Source organism: Artemia sp. Qi Xiang Cuo, chromosome 4 (assembly GCF_049724085.1).
Source record: "Artemia sp. Qi Xiang Cuo chromosome 4, ASM4972408v1, whole genome shotgun sequence".
NCBI classification, from domain to species: domain Eukaryota; kingdom Metazoa; phylum Arthropoda; class Branchiopoda; order Anostraca; family Artemiidae; genus Artemia; species Artemia sp. Qi Xiang Cuo.
The window spans coordinates 49,451,939-49,459,110 of NC_142797.1; the positions used below are offsets into that span (position 1 = coordinate 49,451,939).

Consider the following 7,172-nt stretch of genomic DNA (forward strand, 5'->3'; position numbering starts at 1 on the left):
CGTTGAATAAAATGACTAAATAAAATTTTTCTTTGGATGTGTTTGGGACAAGATGGGGGTTAGAAGGGGGTTAGTTTACCTCCAATCACTTTCGAGTATTAAAAAGGACACTAGCCCTTCCAACTTCCAACCGAATGAGCCCTTTTCAAAGTTTCTACGACAACTCCTTCGATACGAAGTGCCCTGCTATGGAAAAAAAAAATAAATAATACATTGTGCCAACATCGTTCTTTACTTAGGCAGCACGATTGCGCTGCCTATGATTCCGATGTTCCGTGATAAAATTGCTGACATGCTCCCAAGAGCTTCTGCAACGCCCTTCAAGCAGTGACAAAACATATTCCCATTTATGATGTCATTTGGTTTGCCAGTGACTTTAACACCAAAGTGGGGAATGATAGATCTTACTGCCCAGAGTTCCCTGTATGGATTCGTGACTTATACTCTTTGCTAGTATCTGGAAGCCAGAAAAGGTCCCCGGAGATTGGAAAAAAAGGGGGGCATAAGACATGGGCTCTAATGTCCCTTTCCCATCTTTATGTAGGCTACCTGTTCCATACATTCCATATAACTGATAAACGAATTAGCCAAAATATTTAGGAACTATTTCCTATTTCGAAACCCACAAGGATGCGCCATGGGGTCCGCAGACCCCGTATCCTAACCTTTATTGGAAGAAAATAAAGAAGTTACGATCTAATTTATTTTCCGTCCCATAAAAATATTAAACTAAATATAAGAAAAACACACAAACTAACCAGATTAGTTCTCATCATTACTATCAATTTATATTTTCTCATCTTCATTTTGGACATTCAACGTAGTATAAAGAGCATTTAATCCATTGTACTGACGATATGTACTATCATTAGGCTTAAATTTCAGAACATAAACGAATAAAATGGCAATTAATGTTAAAGTAATGCTCAATGCTGTTGAAAGACCTATATACCAATTTTTATCACTTTGGCGCTGTTGTACGAGAATTGTCGGGTGACAAAATGTCTCAGATCCTTTGCTTTCACCTGAAAAACAATACGCATGTCAAATTCACTTAGAGCGCCAAAATGAATATAAGAAGCATGAAATTAGCCAAATTAAGAAAAAAGAACAGTTGTAGTCATATTGGCAAACTACCCCTTTCTGATATCAAGGTTCTTATGATCGCCTCTTTAATGCCCCTTTTGTCATGTAATCCCTGTTTTTTTCTTCATGTTAAATCACCATGTAATCTGGTATCAACAAGAAGTCTTTTAAACTTTGGTTTTGATGGAACTGGTTTTTTTGGTGATGGAACTTGGTATTTTGGTTTTTATGATGTGTCGTTTTATGGAAAACAAAACATCACCTATTTCATTTGTTTCTCCAGTTTGTATCGCAGGCTTCGGTCATCTTCCTCCGTTTTCTTTCCTGGTAATTATGAATTACTCAGTTTTCACAATGGAAAGCTGTGAAGCCTTTAAAAATTTGTTTTACACCATGAAAAATTGATCGGCTATCAGGGATTTTGCATTTCCCAACATTTTGACCCTACCTTGGCCAAGATTGACGTTTGACAGCACAAAATGGTAGAAAACGGCATTTTGTTAAGGTACGACCAATTGCGTAACTTCAAAACGTATCTCTTCATTTCCATTTCCATTGAAATGAGCCCTCTCCCAGTTTTTGCCCCCACTGGCTCAATGCAATCATCTCTTGGTTGGAAAAAGAAAATAAAAAGAGGATATAGCCTCTTTTAAGAAAATTAAATGGATAGAAAATAAAAAGATAGAAAGAATAGAAAATAAAAATGGATACAAAACTGTGATTTTCCTTCTTGTTCAAGATGGGGCTGTAAACCTATAGTTAAAAGTTTTCGACAACGGTGATTTCAATGGTATACTTTTTATTACAATTACACTCAATTTATGTCTTTGAGTATTTTTTGAACAATCTCAAACAATTCTTCTTGCAATTATAAGTTATCGCTCAGTTGAATCTCAATTGAAATCATTGTTTTCAAAATTGTCTTACGTGGGAATTATTTCCAATTAGATAGTTTCTTTTGAAAAAAACACGTCTTAAAATTAAGCAGCTACGAACCGCGGGTCGTAGCTCTTTACTAGGCTACTCTTTGCTAGGCTAATGCTGCAACCATGATAATGCCAAAGGTTCTTCTTCCCCTTTAGGTGAAGAATAATGATTGTCATTGACATAAAGTACCTAAAAGGAAACTTTACAAGAAGCATCGAGGGAAGACAATGTGTAAATATTAAAAACAAAGTTTAATGTATCGTTAAAGAGAAGAAACAAACAAGCGATTGAATCCCGAAACAAGAAGCCACCGCGAGTCCCAGAAGCGGCAAATTGGCGTTTTTAAACCAAAACAAAGCATTATGTGATTTAGATTGAACAAAATACGATTGAAAAAATAAGAAACAGTGAAATGACACAAAACTCAAAATGAAATATTTTATTCAAGTATTTTATTTATTAACGATAAGTAATCACAAACTAGAAGGAATTTTTTCCTGTCAGTTACAATGCCAGATTGGATAAGGAAAGGCAATCAAAGCACTGGCCAGAGAAAGGAGACACCAAAGGCACATAATTTTATCATCTTTTTTTTCAATGAAGTTTTTAACAAAAATTTTGTTTAGAGAATTGGATTAGGATTGGACAGCAGAGGCATATATTTGCAAAAACTAGACATGATAGGTAAAACATAATCGAAAACGAAGCGGGTAGACCCATCTACATTTTAATGAAAAACGAAGCGGGTAGATCCATTCTACATTTTTAGATACTTAGATTCGAGATTGAAGCACTCGTACCTTTTTCTTTGATTTTTCAACTCTTCTAATTTTAGATTATGGTAAGCATAATTTGTAAGCCATTATTTTGTTAAGAAAGAGAGGCGGAGCTTCGAAAATCCAAACTTTAATTTGCAAAATGTATTGGTAAATCTAACCCCGATTACTTATGCAATGTCTCGGGGAATGATTAAGATTTTGGGTCAAAAACTTAAAGTTTATACTATATGTTATATCGTTCTAAACATTTTTGCAATGAGCTACTCTTAGTTGATACAATTGATTCACGTTTTCATAGAAATAATTTGCTAACTTGTATTAGACAAAAGACAAACGAAACAATGTAAACAAAAAATTACAAACTATCATTTGGAGCGGGTACGGAATAAATTTTAAACCAATCAATTTTTTATAATTAACTATTTCTTCTGAGAATTTCATAACTAACACCAAGATCAAACTTCATGACCAAGACGATCTGTACTGAATATGGTAAAAATTTGTCATACCCATTCGCCATGAGATTGGTATTGAAGTCGCTGTGTGTGGGGGGGGGGGAGTTACTCCTTAAAGACGTAATTTATGGACCTTTCAAATATGTTGAACATAATGTCTATCTAAAACTTTTGATTGGATATGTTTGGGGATATGGTGGGCGAGGGAGGGGGTTATTTGCCCTCCAATCACTTCTGACTATTAAAAGAAAACTAGCCCTTTAAATTTCCAATCGAATGAGCCTCTTCCAAAGTTTCTGCGACAACTCCTTCAATACGAAGTGCTCTGGTCTAAAACGCAAAAAAAAATTGTGGCCACATGGCTCTTTACTTAGGCAACGCTGTTGCGCTACCTATGACTATATATTTATGACTTGTATAGAAATATTTCCAAGTTTTTCAATACGAAAACTCTTCTCGCTCCAGCAAGCAATTCATATATATAAAACGCTGACATATTTTCTTATGCCTAAATTTTCATGGAATATGTGACAAACACGCTCTTTAGACACATTCCTAGCCCCTACTATCGCTTTCGCTTTAATTTGCCAGTTATTTAGCATCATTCCGTAAATTTTAGCCATCGTTAGTGGCTGCTCATTTTTTTTACGTCCTGGATATTTAGTTTTTCCTAAACTGGCATGGCCACGATAGAAATCAGTCGGTCAAATTTTTAAAGTGTTTTCAAGAATCTGAAAGCCCAATTAAAAGACAATAGAGTTTCAACTTGAAATTCTTTAAACTCTTTAGACACCTCGTCTTCAGGTACAAAATGTACCTGCAATTTAGTACAAACGAAGGAAAATTCAATGGAAATGTAAACTGGGCTAGTCATGTTTGAAATCCACTAGTGACGGGCGACGTCCGAGGGGTTTATACAATTTCATTAGCTTAGAGACCCTAGTCTGTCCCTCAAATACTATTGTAAAGCAATAACCTCTTACCTCTTTGTAATTTATGAAGGATCGAATCACCGTGACACTTTTCAAAATCTGTGTCCAATGGACCAAAACAGGTTAAGCAACTGTGATGGCACGGCCGACAGAAGCGCTCCCTAAAAAATAAAACTACAGCTAAACTCAACAGCATCTGATGGGCCTGTTGGATATTAAACTAAATGTGATAAGGAGTCGCAGCTAAAGTTTTTGGATCAGCGGGATTGGGGCGCTCGAGCCCCAATCCCCCAATCCGAATAGAATACTTGCTGATACAAGCAGGTCTTATATGACCTTTCGTGCCCTTTTTTCATCAGTTGTTTAAGGTGTTTCTTCATAACCATAAATGGTCGTTTTATGAAAGGTCCACAGCCGTTGGAAACTATCCAGATCGGTTACACAGGAAAAAAAAGCAATAAAACTTTGTGGATACAGTGATCCGTAAAAATAGATCATCAGTTTATAAAATTTATCGTTGCTTCGTAAAGATAATTCTTAGTCTTTAGTAGTAAAATTCGATGGAAGACGATGGAAGTGAAACAGAACTTAAAATATTTGTGGCATGACACAATCATGTGTGTCACTCCGCACCTTTTATCCTACAAGTGTTGCAACACTTCACGAAGTTTTTGCACACGAGGTTTAAATAATTCATGTGACCAGAATAGGACATTGTTTTTGGAGCCTAGAGAACACGATTTCAAATTAACAAAATATTTTTGACTAGCTTAACATTTGCAACCGCATTTTTGATGCTTCGACTCCCGTCACCCTCTCCCAATTCAGCTCTTACAAAAAAAAAAAAATGCATACATGCCTACTTGACCCTCCCCCGTTTGAAAAAGTGAAATTCCCGCAATTGTTACCCTACAATTTCCTATTATTTAAAAAATTACAAATACATATTTTATTTGCTAAAGATATTAATTTATGGAAGAGAAATTTTCAAAGAAATAAGACAAAATTACGAGAATATAGCGTTCTTCTAATATTTTAAAAAGGAAGATGGAAACTTTTTTTTTGCAAATCCTATATTAATGGGAGGACCATTTTGGCGTCCTTGAAGGCTCTCGGTAGCCTTGGGACATAAATAAGGTAAGTTTGGGCCCTTTAAATTTAATGGCCTCATTATTCAAATATTAATTTAGTCGCATTACTTTGGATGCTTGTACATTAGACATTATTACTAATTAATTTCCATAAGTAATAGTCATCGGCTTGTAAGTGTAACCCAGCTTAAAGAATAGAGAGTACCTAGATTGAAATATCCAAGCAATTAAGGGCAGGGCCAGACTAAGGCTATTAAAGGCCTTGACAACTCAGATCGTTAAAGATATATTAGGGTAGGCTATAACCTTCTTTCGAATTTAATTTTAGCACTTTCGCATGCCTCCACAGACTTGAAGGCCCCAGAAACGGTTTTTATTCGACAATATACTCTTGGTTTTATTTCTTACACGGAAGGACAGTTCTTTTAGGACATGTGAACTTCAGCTCCCTAACACAAAATATTTATCTCATCATAAAATCATTGCATGGGTACTAATAGCTTGAAATGAACCTCAAGTAACTTATCCATATACTAAATTTAAAAAAATCGATATATTGAAGGGGTCTTTGAATATATTCAAGTGATATATTTATCAAGGGGGGTCCTTTTCTGGGGTCTAGGTTCATGGAGAGAAAAATCCTTCCTCTGCCAAAGATTTTAAGGCTTACAAAACGATTAAGTTCCATCGAGATGCAAAAGTAAGCATCGGCTTTCAAATTTTTTGTTAAAGATCTAAAGTCGAAGTGAAAAAACATAAGAAAACTAAAAAAAAAATAATAATAACAATAATCGCAAAAGAAGCCGGCCTTTGGCTAGGGAGGCTCAGAGAAGAAAAATTCAGTATTCCAACCAAGCTAATGAATTGTAACTGAACTAATTCCACCATGTTTCCTAAAGGGAATAAAAAGGAGATTTTCTTCACAAGCCCGTTCACACGTGCACTTAGCTACAACTTACTGCTATCAATATTTTGGACTAAAAAGGGCTACTTATAAAACAGGAGGTAAATTATTGATGTCTAGCTAAGCACGTGTGTGAATTGAAAATCAGAGACTGTTTAAATGACATGTACGCGTGTCTAGTATCAAAAGAAACGTGTTTTGCCTGGTATCGGAGGCAGGCGAATAGCGGGTTATCCTTACCCTCAATTTGACACATTGATATGCTAAGAAAGACAAAAGACTTTTTAACCGATTGACCGAAAAATTAAAAATATTACCCAAGACTGGATATCCACTTGTAAGTTCCATAAGGGCATTGTTGAACACAAGTGTTGCCAAATAAGAATTCGGGTGAAATACAGGCAAGAGCATTTTCATTCTCCGTGAAAACAACATTACCTAAAGTCAAAATAAGATAGGAAGTTTAAATGTAAAAGTGAATACTTAGTTTTAATAAGCTCCAGATACAATATGTAAGGTGCACAAAAAATCAATGTTCGCTATAACAAGCCAAGTGATCGTTAAAATACAGTAATAGAAAGGGACTGAGACTCTTGCAACCCCCTGACTCGGTCTTTAATCAAAGAGTGTAGTTGAAATCTTTAATCTAGAAGTTTCCAATCGCAACTGTCAGTGCTAACTTCAATTAGTTGATTGATGAGCTTCAAAGAGGATAAAACTACAAAGTCGATCAAAATTTCTTTTCACTGTGAATCAAAAATATGTCTTCAAAAAGCATATTCCGTGTTAAAGCAATCCTTAAATTAAACTAGGCAGTATGACCATATTATGACCGGTTAAATCTTGCAAAGACAGATAAACTACACAAAAGCTAACTCTAAGTATGTGTTTTCGGGCGGAGGAGGGGGGCTATATCACTCTCAAAATATGATATAGGTAATTCGTAAGCGTAAAAAGGGATTATTTTCTAGGAAACGAGGTTTAAAGAGGTTTTTCTA

At 35.4% G+C, this 7,172-nt stretch overlaps 1 long non-coding RNA gene across 1 annotated transcript; it reads right to left on the bottom strand.

Annotated features, from left to right (window-relative positions):
- Nucleotides 1-728: 728 nt before the first annotated feature.
- Nucleotides 729-6,854, bottom strand: LOC148953190 (uncharacterized). Its single transcript, XR_016141627.1, has 3 exons — nucleotides 6,492-6,854; nucleotides 4,231-4,340; nucleotides 729-1,025 (listed from the first exon to the last, which is right to left on the bottom strand). It is a non-coding gene; the product is annotated as an uncharacterized LOC148953190 (long non-coding RNA).
- Nucleotides 6,855-7,172: the final 318 nt, after the last annotated feature.